This window comes from Callorhinus ursinus, unplaced genomic scaffold (genome assembly GCF_003265705.2).
Source record: "Callorhinus ursinus isolate GAN/ISIS: 27379988/994484 unplaced genomic scaffold, GSC_fseal_2.0 scaffold14, whole genome shotgun sequence".
Lineage (NCBI taxonomy): Eukaryota > Metazoa > Chordata > Mammalia > Carnivora > Otariidae > Callorhinus > Callorhinus ursinus.
In genome coordinates this window covers 32,491,625-32,508,303 of record NW_027397076.1, presented here as the reverse complement: position 1 = coordinate 32,508,303, position 16,679 = coordinate 32,491,625, and the positions used below count along the sequence as shown (strand labels likewise).

The 16,679-nt window shown below is 36.9% G+C and overlaps 1 pseudogene; it reads right to left on the bottom strand.

Annotated features, from left to right (window-relative positions):
* Window positions 1-3,846: 3,846 nt before the first annotated feature.
* Window positions 3,847-4,234, bottom strand: LOC112832673 (dolichyl-diphosphooligosaccharide--protein glycosyltransferase subunit 4-like; annotated as a pseudogene).
* Window positions 4,235-16,679: the final 12,445 nt, after the last annotated feature.

The following is a 16,679-nucleotide window of genomic DNA, read 5'->3' as shown; positions in this document are numbered from 1 at the left end:
TCCTTCCTTCCTTCCTTCCTTCCTTCCTTCCTTCCTTCCTTCCTTCCATCCTTCCTTCCTTCCTTCCTTCCTTCCTCCCTCCTTCCCTTCCTCCCTTCCTTCTCTCCTTTCATTCCTTCCTTCTTTATTTTTGTTTCCCCTTTCCCTCAGCTCAAATATAAGGTTCTTTCTTCTTTCCAGAACAGCCTACTATAATTTGCTTTCACATTCATTTGTCACCTTAGTTTTCTGTTGTTTCTTTGGTGTTTGGTTCCTGGAGATTTCCCTTTCTTTCTCACATTTTTTTTTCTTTCTCACAAATTTAGTTGTGTTTTTAAAAAGATATTAGTTATAAGCAGATTTTTTTAAGAGAGGGAGGGTGGGGGGAAGGGTAGAAGGAAAGGGAGAGAGAGAATCTCAAGCAGGCTTCAAGCCCAGTGTGGAGCCCTATGTGGAGTTCACTCTTAGGACCCTGAGATCGTGAGCTGAGCTGGAATCAAGAGTCAGAGGCTTAACTGACTGAGCCACATAGGTGCCCTAATAACCAGAATTTTTAGATATTTTATATCAATAAGGATTTTTTTTTTGGTGGGGGGAGGGCTTTGTGATCTGTCATATTATCAGAAGTTGAAAATTACCCCAGCATGTTCTCTAAGTGCTATAGAATACCTCTAGACCAATGTCTGTTAGAAGCCAGAAGAAAATACACTTTACTAGATGTTATAGACCTATGTCTTTTTATAATATACCAAATATTCTTTGTAAAACTCTATTTCATTTTTACATTATTGCCTAAGATAGAGTTAGTTTTCCATGTTTCCCTACAGATTGTATTCTAAAAGTTAAATAGAAGTTATGAAAATGTACACACACTTCAGAAATTGCTGGTAGGTTGTAATAGATTAAATTTCCCTGTAAGTCATTAAATGAAATGTATTTAATATAGGCAAGACATGGGCTTCTTTTAAAACTTGAATATTTAATGTTTCTTTATAACATTACTAAAGAATAACAAGTTTTAATTGAGAAAACGGTTGTGGAACTAGCTGATGAGAAGTGTGTTAAGAAATTTTTATTTTAGTGATGAATAATTTAATATCTGGCTAGTTTATCTTGGACAAGCAATTTGGCCTCTTTGGATGTTAGTTCTTTCATTTGGAAAGCGATGAAGATAAACAAGATATTTGCCAACATAATTTACAAATCAAAGGACAATATCATCTGCAATCAAATATATTCAAAACGTTATGGTTTTATCATGACTTGGGTCTGATTGCCCATTTTCTATTATATAACATTTTTGTACCCTTAAATATGTGTTGTAACTATTAGTCATTAGTACTAGTTTCTGTGAGGTTCTACAGATTTCTTTATCTCGCAGTTTTCTTGATTAAGCAATGCATTAAAAATATTTTTGGAGAAACCTTGTTTTCATGAGAAAGGAGAAAAATAAGAATAAAAAGTAAATTTCTAAACTTTCAATTTTGCCTAACCTTCTAAGAGACATCCTTGCAGAAAAGAAGTATTTATCCCTCCCAAGGACTTCTTTCCAAAATGACTGGAGAATACATTGATAATTTAGAAAAAAGTAAGCAACAAAGCTCTTTATCTAAAATTCAGGACTGCAGAAATTTTACATACATAGTTCAAAATAAACATGTTTTTGGCTATTCTTTAAGGACAAATAAAATCTAGAAGAAAGTTTTGAAAAATCAGGTTTAGTAGAAAGTTAACATTTCTATTTTTATTTTTTTTAACTGATTTGAGAGATTGAAACACATGAATGTTCTCTGTCAATTCTTCAGCCAGCATGTTCCTGGTTTGCCACCAGAAAAATTAGGTGGAAGTAGTAGGGACTAGGGGAGGGGAGCTTAGTCTTTCCCGACTATATTCTCCATCAGGTCCTCCAAAGACAATCCAAGAAATCATTTCGTCTAAACAAATCAGTATACTTGTCATATAAGTGCAGTTTCAAAACAATTTCCAGGCCTATCCTATCTTCCCTTCCTCTTTCCAACCAAGTTCTACCCCTAAACCACTATTGTAAGGAAATCTGGGAGCCTGGTATTGATTTTAAGATTTTTAAGTCATCTCAAAAGTTAAATAACCTTATCAGTTCATAGGATAAATATGTATATAGGAATACTGTTAAGCTGTTAATTTTCTTATGGTGAAAAAGGTCAGTGGACACAAATAGGAACAAAAAAGAATGAAATATATGTAGGTCAAAAGGTATAATGAATGAGCTTATTGATAGTAGCATGTGTGTGTGTGTGTGTTTATTATTTCTAATGTGAATTAAAAAACCCTAATGCTTATCTATTAAAGTGTCAAGGATGCCAGAATTGTTCTTCAGTATATAAGAAAGGTATGTATTACTTCTATGATATTTTTATTTTCCTAACTCACTGTTTTACATTCACCCGTTTGATTATGTTAGGGTGCTGGCTATAATTACAATTAGAACAGTTATAAATAATGCCAATAGCCCTTGGAAAATCAGTCATTAAATCTTTATGCAGAGCCATGCTATTAAATTTTATAAATTTAAAAAGACAGAAATATCTCTGTAAGCTATGATAGTGTCTCTGTGGAAATCAGTAGGCTTAGTGAGAAAGTAGCTGATCTGGTGAGAAGCCTTTGAAGAAACTATTGCTCTGAGTGACCTTTCTCTGAACTCACAACGTCCCTCTCATGATTTACTCACATTTGAACATTGACGTTTTGGTCTCTGAAGAGGACATAAAGAAGATTATTCAATTATGATGTTTTCTGTTTCTTTTCAATCAATCAGTTAACAAATATTTGTTCCCTCACTAATGGTGTGCAAAGCATTTGGTTGGGTGCTTAGGGAGTACAAAGTAGTAAAAGGCTGGAGTTTAGCAAAATTTTAATGCAGTTGGAGGGCCATGGTGTCTCTAAACTGAGACGATGAATAATACTAAAGAGAAATTATGCTGGATGGGCTGTGATTGATGGCCCTATCACCGGTGCAAGTTCAAATGAGTTTCTTTCTCTTGGAGGTAATTGGGCAGGCTTCTTAGACATGAAGGAATTTGGAGGGAACTTGAAGACTGGGAAGAAAGCTTTACCATCTTAGATGCAAGCCATCAGCTCTGTAGCAGATGGAATTGACTGGGGACTTATTAAGATGATATAAATTTATCCTCTCGGGAAATGAGAATCTATCATTTTCACTTCCTAGGTCTTATAATCTGTGCTAATAATAAGAGTAGTAGCAGTAGTAACAATAATAACAGTGAGAAAACCAATGATGTGCTTTTGCTGGAGAATTTACCATGTGCTAGACACAGTGGTGAGCAGTGTATAGATAATCTTACTGGAGCCACACATCAGATTAGTAGAAGGAGAAGAATGACTAAAGCAATAAGACTTAAAACCTGGACTTTGGTGTCAAATAGACCTAAGTTTTACTCATAACTCTTCCACTTACTGCCCGTGTGACTTTGGGAAGTTACTTAGTCCTCTAATTTTCTGTTTCCTCCCCTCTAAAACAAGAATAATATTAACACCTACCTCATGGTATTAATTTTAAGTGAGATAATGCATGTAAAAGCAATTAGCTCAGGGCCAAGCCCAATGTACTCACTTAATGTTAAACTATTGATTTTTTTAATAAGCATAGGAGGTAAGAATTATTATCTTCCTAGTAAGGATGAGGAAACTAGGAGAGAAATAAACTGCCCAGGATCATACAACTAGTAAGGGAAAAATCAGATTTGAAATTCAAGGTTTTCTGATTCTAGAACTTGTTCTCTCAAATGCTACATTATCCTGTGTCCATTTCTTTTCATTTATTTTTTTTTTTAAAAATATATCTATATCTTTATATTGGGGGGAGGGAGTAGAAAAGAAACTCCTATACTGGGCCCTACTCAGTGGCAGCTTCTTGTTCCATAGGGTTAAGGAAGACTTTGAGGAAATAAAAGTTGTTTGGAAAAATCCAGGTGTGGTTGCTTTGTATGTTGTGATGGGTAGAGGGATGAAGTGAAGTGTGAAGGCCCCTCATACCCTCCATCTTGCTTCAGACTGTGTCCTGGAACCCTGGGGCAGAGAAAGCGCCACTTTCATTCCTGCTTCTTGGCATTGTTGATGGCCACGTAGTGATAAGAGAATGACAAGCAGAAAGAGCGACACGCCCAGCATGTTGGGGAAGATGGCGAGCTGCACGTCTGTGATCATCCTGATCAACTGGGCTCCCTGCGATGCAGTCTGCGTACTAGCTGGGGGTAGGAGTCCCCTCTTTTCATTTATTTAATAACCAGTTTTTTTTTTTTTTTTTGTATTGACTGTGTGCCTTGTTCAGGGCTTTGAGCTAGAAATGCAAGAGTGAGAAAATAAAAATTCTCTGTTCTGATGGAGGCTACAACTGAAAGGTTAAATCATGAATAGTTATTTATTTAAAAACTGAGATAAGCACTAGGATGGAAATATAATACCATAAGAGATAAAAAAACAAAAACAAAAACAAACCACCACCACCACCAACTTCACTTAGTCTGTGAGATTTAAAAATATTTCCCTGGGAAAGGATGATCTGGGAAAGGGTAAGACTATATACAATGAAAAGAGCCAGATCATACAGGGCTTATAGGCAATATTAAGGACCTTAGTCTTTTTCCTAAGGACAATTCAAAGTCACTGAAGAGTTTTAAGCAGAAAGTTACATGATCAAATTTATTAATAGAACCATACTGCCTAGTTTGGAGAATAGTGGGAGGAGACCTAATATAGATTAAAAAAAAAAGCAGTCATTGGGCTAAATAATAATAATAAAAATTTATATATTTGAATTTATTATAAATATTGTCCATGAATAAGAAGAGAGTAGCTTGGACAATGGCTGATTGAAAAGGAGATGGTGGTAAGAGGAGAGGTTTGAAATACATTTGAATGATCAATTTAAAGGATTTAATGATCAATTAAGTACGGGAGGATGAGAAAAGGGAGGTAATAAGAAAGACTTGTAGGCTTCTGTTTATACCCCTGGAAGATTACGGTGCTGTACTCTAGAGTGGGAGAGTGTCAAGGTTTTGAAGGAACATAAGGTGCTCAATCACAGATATGGAAAGTTTAAAATGTTTTTGACATCCAAGTAAAGATGCTGAGTAGGCAGTTGGATGTATGATATGGTCCAGAGGAAAGGTCTAGCTGGAACTACAAAGATGGAAACATGGAAGTCATCAGCATAGAGATGATTATTAAGGACGTGGATCTAATTTTTTAAAGCAAAGAGAAGATATCTGGGCCTTGAGAAATTACAACATTAAAAATAGTGAGGATTAGAAAAATGGACATAAATCTGATTAAAAAGAAAACAGAAATACAGTTAGAAAACCAAGAGATGGTGATATTATATTGGCCAAGAGGAGAAAAAGAAAATATCAGAGATAATAGAAATGCTGTGGAAATGTCAGATATGATGAGGATAGAAAAATATCCATTGAATTCTGTGACATGAGGGTCAATGGTAATATCAGTGAGTTTTCACTATAGAAAAGAGAGAGAAACCTGGTCTGGACTGGATTCAGGAGTGATGAGCTTAAGTAGAGATGAAACGATGAACAATTTTTCTATAAGAAAAGTATGAGATAAGGTGGAGGCAGATATGGAGTTGAAGGATGACTTTGTGTAATTTAATACTGGAAAAAAGGATCCAATTGAGAGGAACTGGTTTTATAAATAGGAATTAGAAGCAATAATTAATAATACAAGCATTCTCAGAATAGAAAAGTGACTAGATCTCAAAGCACAGATTAAAGGTTGTGTTTAAAAGAGAAGTGCCATCTCTTCTAATCTCACAGGAAGGAAAAGATGTTACCCTGAATGAATAGGTTTGTAAGTTTTGTGTTTTTTAAGAGCCAACTGAGGGAGTTCCTGTTGGATGGTTTTGATTTTCTCTATGCACTATGTTTCTCTGAAACTCAGCTTGTTTGCCTTTTAGGACTTACAGCAAAATTACTTTTTTTGGTTACTGTATGCTCATAAAGAACAACAGCCACTATCTGTGGGTATGTGAACTATTTTAATGATTGAACAATTTACTTATACAAAGTTAGCCTGAAGTCTTAGGGGTAAAGGTTGTATGCTAAAATCAATAATAAAGGCCAGCTCTAGGTCTAGTTTAATGGAAAAGATCAATACTCTGTAAAAGAGCTTTTGAAAGTAGAATTTTTATACTGGCAAAGAGCTTGTTTTTAGCAAAAAATAATGATAGCTATTATTTTTAGTTTTTTAAATTAAAAGCTATATGTATATATACAAAATATATGTGTGTATATATATTTATATATAAGTATATAAATATATTAAAAAGCATATATATATTTATATATTTATATATGTGCTTTTATATATACATACACACACACACGTGTATATATATATATATATATATATATATATATATATATATAAAAGCACACTTTCCCTATTTTTTGGTTCTACCTATTTTCTAAAACCTCATCTTCTACTAGACTCCCCAACCCTCACACATTTATTCCTCAGGGCCTGTGTCATAAACATAATTATATGCATTCTTTTATATTTCTCTCCGTTATCCTGTTATAGGAAAAATTACAGACACATCTATTTCATTGAATCATTGTTTATCAGAAATATGTACTTTTTCATGAATTTAGGCTTTTCCCCACTTAACTCTAACTTATGGAAATCTCTCAAAATCAATTGGCATAGGTCTCATTTATTCTCTTTAGTATTTCAGAGTGAGGTTTGTATCATAAATTATTCAGTTATTTCTCTATTGATGGTGATTTAAATTTTTACTGATTTTTTTTTTCTTCTTGGTTCCTTTGAACTGATTCAGCTAGGATATCTTTGTTATAAAACATTTTATACTAGTGTCATTTTATATGGCTATGATGATTCTCAGGAAAGGTGTCTCCAAAGTGTGTATGTAATTTTTGTTTTAATAGATTTTGTCAGGTTGTAAACAAACATGGTTGTAACAATTAACATTTTTTTATCAGCAATGCATGCGATTCCTTTAATCCTTGCATCTCCACCAAATCAAGATGAAACTTTCCAAAGGAAATATTAAGAAAGGTTATCATCTTTAAAGTTGATTATTTAAAATACTTCAAAGGGTAGCGATTGGTAGAGGATTAATGAAAAGGACATTTTGTGTAAGGGAAACTGAGAGATTTCTTTGACTCCTCTCCCAAGTAGAGAGCTGGGGGAGTCCCCTCGTCACCTCAGGTCAAGAGAGTGACATCAGCAGAACTACTGTGAAACAGCGTCCAGATAAAATACAGGATACCCTAGCCAAAACTAAATTGCAATTGCAGATGAACAATAAATAGCCTTTTAGGGCTATACTTATACTTACTATGCATGGGATATACTTATACTAAAAATATCTGTTGAGATCTAAAATCCAAATTTAAAAGAGCATTTGTACTTTAATTTGCTAAATCTGACAGCCCTAACCAGAAGAGCCTGATATCCTGAATTAAGGCAAATTGACCAGCGTCTCACACATGCCTGGGAAATCTAGAGGGTAAGAGACGGGCGAGCAGTCTGCTTAGGCTGAGATTAGCCTGCACTCTCATTTGTCTGAGCAAAAGATGGTTTCCCCCATTGCCCAGATGTAGAACATGGGCAAGGAAGCCACATTCCTAGATGGGAGATCTGGACTCAGCAGAGGAGAAGCCAGAAGTAGAGCACTGATTACTAGAGGCAGAAGAGAGAGTGAGCAAGCACAAAATAGAGTGTATTTGTGTGGGTCCAGGGAACTTCAAGTACAAGAGTGTAGTAAGTGAGATTTCCAAGGAATCCACAAGAGTAGCAAGGAGTGGACAAGTCAGCACTGAGCCCACTACACCAAAAGAGTGTGAGCCCTCCTTCTGAGAGTCAGTAAGATGTTTCCTGTCCCACTACTTCTGCTCTGACTTGGGCAGGTTCAGAAACCTTAGCTGTCAAAATCAGAGAATGAATGAAGGCCAGAAGGAGAGAAGAAAAACTATGCCTCACCCCATTTGTTTACATTCTGCTTTCAGTCATCTCTACAGGACAGGTGAGGGAGATGATTCAACCTGAATTCAGGTTCACAATGTTAATTACTATGTGGCATTGGATGTTTTTATTAATGAATTTGAGACGTTTTATAACTTAAAGTTACTGTGTAATTTTTTTTAATTACCTAAAGATCAATGGGAAAGCATGAATCATCCCACTTTTCATACAAAGGCACATTAGAGGTGGGAGAGAGATATTTGCTCAACATAAAGGTTATATGCGTTATTGGTCCTTTACATTTTCTTACTTCAAAGAGCTTTAAATATTAATTTTTGGAATAATTTTAAAACTAATAAGAGTTTTGGGAGAAGAATGACAGATGAAATGATAAAATCCCAGGGGCTAGGGTCAAAGCCATAACCGTAAATGTGTTCACAGCCTTACTTCTGAATTCTAAGGGCTCTATATAATCTTGATTTGTGATTTGTTTCTTTTAATTTTGATGATAGGTCTTTCCAAATTGTCTGTAAGCCTCTCAAAGGCAGCAGGTATCGTATCTCTTCTTTCTCTGAAGTCCCACCGTTAGGCACACTGCCTCCTGCACAGTATGTCGGATATATATTACAACTGATTGCTGTTTGCTGCTGGCCCGTGAAGTATGAGAAAGTGTAGAGGGTCCGGGTGAATGAAACAGATCATAAGAACCCCATTTATTCAGAAGAAGAGAGGTTGAGCCCTTAGGACCGTTGACAATCTTAGGGAAAGAGTGGAGACAGGACATGAGTTTTGGGGGAAGAAGGGGCCTTGGGGAGGTTTTGCATACAGAAGGCTTTTCAGGCAGAGTGTGGACTGAGCAAATGGAGGTGTGACTATGTGTTTTGTATTCAGGAAATAAAGAGTAACTATCTTTGGGTGAAGCTGAGAGGGAGGATCCTATGGTCTACTACTGAGGAAGAAAGGGAACATATCACAATAGATTTTAGTAATAGAACATTTAAGAAGTTTAATATGTATACTGTTATCCTTTAGGCTATTTGAAGAAGGGAATGATTTGCACAATGAAGATTTTAAAAACATGCCCCAGTGCATTCTGAACTGGAAGAAGAGAAAGAACAAGGGGCTGGAACCAGCTGGAGTAATGGTCACTTAAAATTCTGGAAGAAGTGGGTTAGGATTTAAATAGAGCCCTGAAGTGAAAGAGAAGAAATTCATTTGGGAAGCTGTCCAAACAAAGGAAGAAGAGGCCAATAAAGAGGCAGAAAGAGAGAGGAATGAAGGCTGGAACAATAGTTTGGAGCTGGGGAAAATGAGGACCTCATTTATAGAAATAGAGAAATCCAGAAAGAGGAGATTTAAAGGTTCACATTATACATTTAGTTAAATAAAAGCATAAATGAAATGTATAGCTTTAGAAAATCCTCCTTCACTTCATGCAAAAGTGTTTGGCAAATAAATTTGAATTTATGCCTGTGAAAATTTTAAACTCTTCCAAATTTGCTTTAAAAAGTAAAGATTATTTACTTTTCTAAAGCTAAATACAGATGTCTTTTCCTTCTGTTCTTTTGTAATAATTCTGCTGTTTTTAGTTCTCATTCAAGCAGTCAAAGCAAGACCTCCAGTTCCATGGATATTCTTTAAGAGGCTGGATTCTGTTGAAAAAAGATTTTTTTTGAAAAACAAATAATTTTTATATTAAGTCTTGTATTAGAATATTAATCCAAATACTTTGAGAGATCAATTAGCAGTGACTTAAACATGACAGAAGATTTATGTCTCTTTTGCATAAAATTCTAAGATGGCACATAATCAGTTTCAGAAGAGTTGCTTCTCCATCATCAGCATAAATTCCATCCCTGGATCCAAGGTGACCACTCCAGTGGTTGCTACTTCCTAGGCTTGGGAAAGTGGAAACGAGTGAGTGGAAGATAAGTAGCTTCTTTAAAGTGTGTGACCTGAAAGTTGCTCTTATCCCATGGGCTAATGCTTGGTCCTCTGGTTTGGGAAATGTTATATCTAGGTGGACATCTTAACCATGATTCAGGGCAGGAGGGATTTGTTTCTAAAATGAAGGCTAGTCCCGTGTAGGAAAATTCAAGTCAGCTTCTATTTCATGTGGCACACTCTGTCCTGTTGATATATACTTATTATTTAGGCTTTTCTTTCTCATTCTTTCTTTATGAGTTATAGATTTTCTTATAAAAATTTAATTTCTTATTATGTATAACAGTATTAAAAGATAAACTGAGGCATATTAACATTTTTAAGAGTTTGGGCAAAAATCAATTCAAAACAAGCAGCATCCAATCTAGCAGAGAGAAAGAAAGCTCAAGGGGGCTGTACAGAATGAAAGTGTCTTCTAGGCAGAGGGAGAAAAAACAAGGAAGTTATCCTAGGCAAAAAAGAGACTGGGTACATGGTGACCTTCCGTTAGAAGATGGCAGGGATCTTTCAGGTAGTTTACCTAACTAGTGCTGATCAGGAGATTCCTGATCAACTGGTTTAAGATTCCATTTCTCACAGAGCTGAAACTGTAGTTCGTTAAGTCTCAGTTTGGTCACATGGAGCTTTAGTAGAAGCAATTCCATTTGGGGCCTGTGGTCTTGTTTTTAACAATAGAAAGATATCAAGACACTTGAGGATAATATTCTCTATGGTAATTTTTGAAAAGAAAGTAGTATGAAGCTATGCCACTTGTCAAAATAAGAGGGTCTTTAGATTTATTGCAAATGATCACTTTCTATTTGATAGCCTAGATATGTTAATTATAAAAGATAATTTCTGCTGGGCTGAAGTATCCTTTACCCTGAGTGTTATTTACATGAATTAATAATATCCAGGAGAGTTTCATTTTTTTTTTGGCTGAAGTAGGTGTGTGGCACATAGTTCTCTGGGGGTTGATGTTTTTAGGGAAAAAAAAAAAAAGAAGAAGAGCTGTGAGCACAATAGAGATGAGAGAAAGCCGTCTATCATCCCAATCACTGTTGACCACACTTGGTCACTAGACTGACCTTGAGCCTTTTGAAACGTGTTGCTCCAATGGAAAGCTGAAGGAGCTGTGTATGTGAATGAACGTGTTTGATTCTGGGCATAAGCAGTGGTGCTTAGAGGCCTAGATGGTCAGTTGTGACACTGAGTAAGGGACAGGAGGGGCTAGGTGGGGGCAGGGGAGGTAGGGGGCTACCCACGGGATCAGACTCACAAAAATTAAAAAATATGGAGACAAAAGGAAACCAGAGATAAGGAAACAAATCAGACCACCCTGTCCCAGGTGTCAAAGGTGGGGTCTTGTTATAATAGCTACTTGTGACTGATTAGGAATAACCGGACCCTAAAAAAGAAGTAAGCCATTGCAGGTGTTATCGCTAGTCCTTACTCAATGGTGCTACCAATAGAGATGTTAAAAACATTTAGGTTCCCTGGTTAGCTTTCTATAAGAGACAAACCCTAAAAGCCCTCAGTGGCCACACTGTCAGGACCCCTCTCACTCCTGAGAGCTTTGTCCATATCCTCACTTGATAAAACTCTATCGCTTTACTCGCCCTCCTTTGTCTGAGAGATTCATCCTTTAACACTGTGAGACAAGAACCTCGCTCTCACGCTTCAACATGATTTCCATAGAGGTGCATTCTTCCCAACTCTGGCACAGATAATAGGATATATCTGTTATCCTAAGGGTTACCAGAGGCAGGAAAGAGAAGTGTCTGGAGATCACAAGCAGAGAAAGTGAGAGAGATGTGTTAGAGTTGAGGGAGGACAGGCCTATTTATTACATTCTTGCACAGGAGTCCCAGAAATGAGTGGGTGATGGTGGTGGGAAATGTGGGGGGAAGGTATTATGATTCCTAAATGAATAGGTGTAGGCTTGGAGCAGGGAAGAGCCATAGATTATTTCCAATGCAACCTAATGTATGTGCATAGACAGATGAAGTTTAGGACAGTGCTTCTCAAACTTTAATGTGCATATGAATTGTCAAGAGTCCTTGTTAAAAGGTAAATTCTGGTTCACTACCTTGGATGGGGCTGATATTGTACATTTCTAATAAATTCCCAGGTGATGCTGATGCTGCTTCCAAAGACAAGACAATTTCCAGCAGCAAGGGTTTAGTAATATTGAATTAATCAAAAATTCACCCTACTCGTTTCCCAATTCTCATCTCTTTCTCTCCTGGAGTCAGAAATGACTGGATTTCAAAACTGGTTTTGCCACTAACCAGTGTCATTGAGGAGTTATTTAACCTGCCTGAGGCTTAGTTTCAGTACTCAAATAAGTAAGTTTTTGTGAGCATTGCCGTATTCGCTATTTCTGTCAAGCAAATATTTTTGGTTTTCTTCTTATCTACATGGTTGGATTGCATACTTCTTATGTACATGGTCGGATTGCATACTTCTGCTCTTTCGAAGTTAGGTGTGGCCATGTAGCTGCTTTGGCTAATAAAATATAGGCAAGAATGTTATATGTTACCTGTGTGATTTGCTGCCTTGTGTTTTCTCTCTACCTTGATTACGGGCAATGCTCTGGATGTTTCATCGTGGGGACCACATAGAGCAGAAACCTTGGCAAACCCAGAGTGAACGTGGACATGAGAACAGTTTTTCATTTTTTAAGCCACTGAGACTGTGGCAGTGTTTGTTATATTGGCAAAGCTGGTTTACACAGACTGACAAAAGCATTAAATTGAAAAAGTCATATATTTGGTTAATTCACAGATATTCAGATATGCTTTCCCTTCTCTTCTATTCCCAACTCCTACAATCTAGCTTTTGTCATTTCTCTGTATTTATATTACAAGAGTAATAAGGTAATTTAAGAATTGGTGAAAACTATATCCTTTTTTAAAAAACCTTTTTGGTTTTTATGAAGTTGGGATTCAAAAATTCAGAACCTGCAGATAAATGAAGCTTGGGATTTGTCCAGAAGCTCCTTTCTCCCCATTATCATGACTAATTTCAAGTCAACTGGAACTGTTCTGCTCAATTCTAATCTGTTGGGTGATATTTAACACTATAACTGATCGTGAAACACACGAACTGATGAAACAGGCCCACAGAATGGATACTTAGTCACACTGATGGCCGCTTTCTATTTGTATTATTAGGTTTCATTTCAGAATTTTTTGCTTGCCAGAAGGATGGCATTTTTATTGTTCCTCTGGGCACCAATCTGAATTTGGCACCAATGTGGCAAAGACTTCTTTCGTTTTTGAGCTTTTAGTTCTTTTAGTATTTCGTCAACCTTAAGAATCAAAGTGTGAACCAGCATTTCTTTGACCTTTTTGCTGGGCTATAATTTAAGTGTCTGGTATTTCTTTTTCCCTCTTACCTTTCTTCCGGATCTGTAATCCATGTGACAGAATAAGAATTACCAGCTAATCAAAATAGAGACAATTTACAAGTAACGCTTAAACCAGTCTCCCTTTGAACTTTCACTGTAATTACTCTCCATCATTTCTCCAGTATTTCTTTTCTTCCCCACTTAAATTCTAATTCTATTATCTGAGGGCAGGATTTTTTCCCTTATCTTTCATCATACTTATGTTGTTTTTAAAAAAAAATGTATCACATCTTAAAAAATATTAATATATAAGAATTTCTCTTTTCATGAGTCCTTTTACTATACATAAAATCTGTGATATGTAGATACAATTCCTCATAGGCATTCACTCATTCATTCTCTCAACAAATATTCACTGTTGCACTGTTTCTTTCTGGGTACATAGCATTGAAAAAATACAAAACCTCACCCTTCCTAGAGCATATATTCTAATAGGTAGAGGTGGATAATAGAAAAATAAAGAAGTATGTAAGAAAGTAATGCTATAGGAAGAGACTGAGTCATGAAAGGGGGCACAGAGTATCCCCCCAAATGGCTGCCACTTTGTTTATTTTTTCTTTTTTTTTTTAAAGATTCTATTTATTTATTTGAGAGAGAGAGAGTGAGAGCAAGAGAGAGCATGAGCTGTGGGGAGTGGCAGGGGGCGAGCAGAGGGAGAGGGATAAGCAGACTCCCCGCTGAGCAGAGAGCCTGACTGATCCTAGGACCCCTGGATCATGACCTGAGCAGATGCTTAACCGACTGAGCCACCCACTTTAAATTGAAAGTACTAGGAAAGCCTTATTGATAAAGTGGCATTTAAGCAGAAAACTGACTGAGGTAGTGGCAAAGGTATGGAATATCTTGAGAAGAGTTTTCAGGCAGAGGGAATCTGCTCAGGTTTTGCTCTCGGTAGTTTTGTTCCCTGCAAGCTTTCCATACAGCTTCAGAGGACGAGAGTGAAAATGGCAGCCTCCCAATCTCTGCCCCGGAGGAGCCAAGAATTTGGGGCCCCACTCTTCAGTGAGCCCCCAGAGAAAAGCAGTCAGTCACTCCCATCTCCCCAGTCTCTGGTGGCACTCCATGCTCACCTGGCCTGTGACCGAGCATTTCTATCTCTGGCACAGGACCCCATGTGGAGTCTCCAAACCCAAGCAGATCCCTGCAGTGCACTCCTGTGCCGCTCCTCCCGGGGGGAGGAAGGGGAATCCCCCTGGATCTGCTGCTTGTTGAGTCCCTGCTGGAAGAACAGTGGTGCGACTGGGCCGCAGATCACAGTTTATGGCCACCCCGAGCTGAGAGCCCACTCCTCAGCTCTGTCTCTGCAGCCAGCTTCCCCGCTCTGATACCTGGGAGCTCTGCTGCACTTAGGCACCCCCGGTCTTTCTGTGACCCCGAGGGTCCTGAGACCACACTGTCCCACTGAGTGTTCCACCCCTCGCTTAGCCACTGAAGCTATGTCCCTCGGCAGAGCCAACTTCTAAAAGTTCCGATTTTGTGCTCTGCTGCTCTATCACTTGCCAGTAGCGGCCGACGGAGGCTCCTCCCCCGCCGTCTATCTTCCCGAATATTGCCTCGGATTCACCTCTCTGCATGTCCTACCTTCCAGAAAGTGGTCACTTTTCTGTTCAGAGAGTTGCTGCTATTCTTTTCTTCAAACTCCTGTTGAGTTTGTAGGTGTTCAGAATGGTTTGATCCCTATCTAGCTGAATTCCTGGGACCAGATGAAATTTAGGTCTCCTACTCCTTCACCGTCTTGCTCCGATTTTCCAGAGAATGTGATGTGTTTTTATACATTAAATTAACTCTGGCTAAATTAAATAAGAATCATTGTTCCATTTTCCATTATGTGAATCAAGTATAGGATCTATATATTCACACATATCATATCATACATGACACATTATGTATTACTTGCTTGTATGAAATATATTACATATTAGATTATTTGTGCAAAAACAAAAATGTAATGCATACACACACATATACATTCCCACACTCAGTGAAAATTTGTCATTTTGCATTCTTCATCATCCATTATCCTTTCTCATAGTAGTTTTATTTATTTTGAGAAATTACGCCTTTCAAGTTAAAGAGTGGTCTTGGTGGAAGAGTAAATTTGGATGCCCTGCTTCCAACCATGGGAGACAAAGCAGTAACTAGACGAGGTTTTCTTTACTACTAAGGTACAGGCAAAGCCAAGTTAGTTATGTGAATGACACCCCAAGTATAACCTGTATAACCAGACTTGGGTGCCGTGATACCACTGATGGATAATTTGCAATGCAGGGAACCATACCCTATCAATACACTGCTCATTATAGCAAAGTACTCTTCACCAATTTCAATAATGTGATTTTAAATGGATAGTCATAAAAATATTATTTTATGAGAATTCTGTTGATTAAAAATATCCAGTATTCTGGAGCTAATGGATAGCAAACTATAAATAGTGTAAAGATCTAAGTACAGTCTAGTTTATGCTAATCCAGAGCCTATTCCTCTACTCACTAAATCTCTATCCCTTCCTTCCTGAGTGCCAAGCTAAGTTGTATTTCTCAGTCTCCAATGTATTCAGATGTGGTCATGAGCCTCAATTCTGGTGAATGAAATGAGGAAAAGTAAGGTTCTCCAGACACAGGACTAACTGATAAAACTTTTAATGCATTCCCACCCTATTTTCTCTTGCATCAGCCATCATTATTGATTTCCAGAGTAACCTTGGAAATAAGATGACAAATTGACAAATCCTTCATCAGTCTGAATCCCTGTTGACAGTGTGGCCATTTATACTTTTTCCCATGATTCTTTAGTCTTTCAAAGTTAATTTTTTAAATTTTCTTTTTCTTTTTCTTTCTTTTTTTAAAATTTTTCTTTTTCCCTTCTTCAGCCAACATCTTATTAGTCCCTTTTTTAAAAAATCTTTTTTATTTTTATTTTAGAGTTATATTCTATCCCTTCATGGTAGTTAACCTTATTTTTGGTATATATATATATATATATATATATATATATATATATATATATATATAAGTTGTTCTCTCTTAAAATTTTGGGATACAGTTTCTTCTAAAAGAACAAAATATACCCTTAATTTCTAGTGTATGGCTTTGTTCTAGTCTCCTGCCTGATCACATTCTCTACCTTCTTTTTTTTAAACCCTCTTCTTTCTTTTCAAACCAACTTCTTATCTTATTAATTCCTTTTATAAAATCTTTTATAATTTTCATCTTTACAGTCATATTCCATCCTTTCATCGTATTTACCCTTATTTTTGTACATATATAAGTTTTTCTTTCTTTAAAATCTTGGGAGGCAGTTTCTTCTAACAGACCAAAATACGCCCAAAATCTAGTGTGTAGCACTGATCTATGCACCAGCCTGATCATAT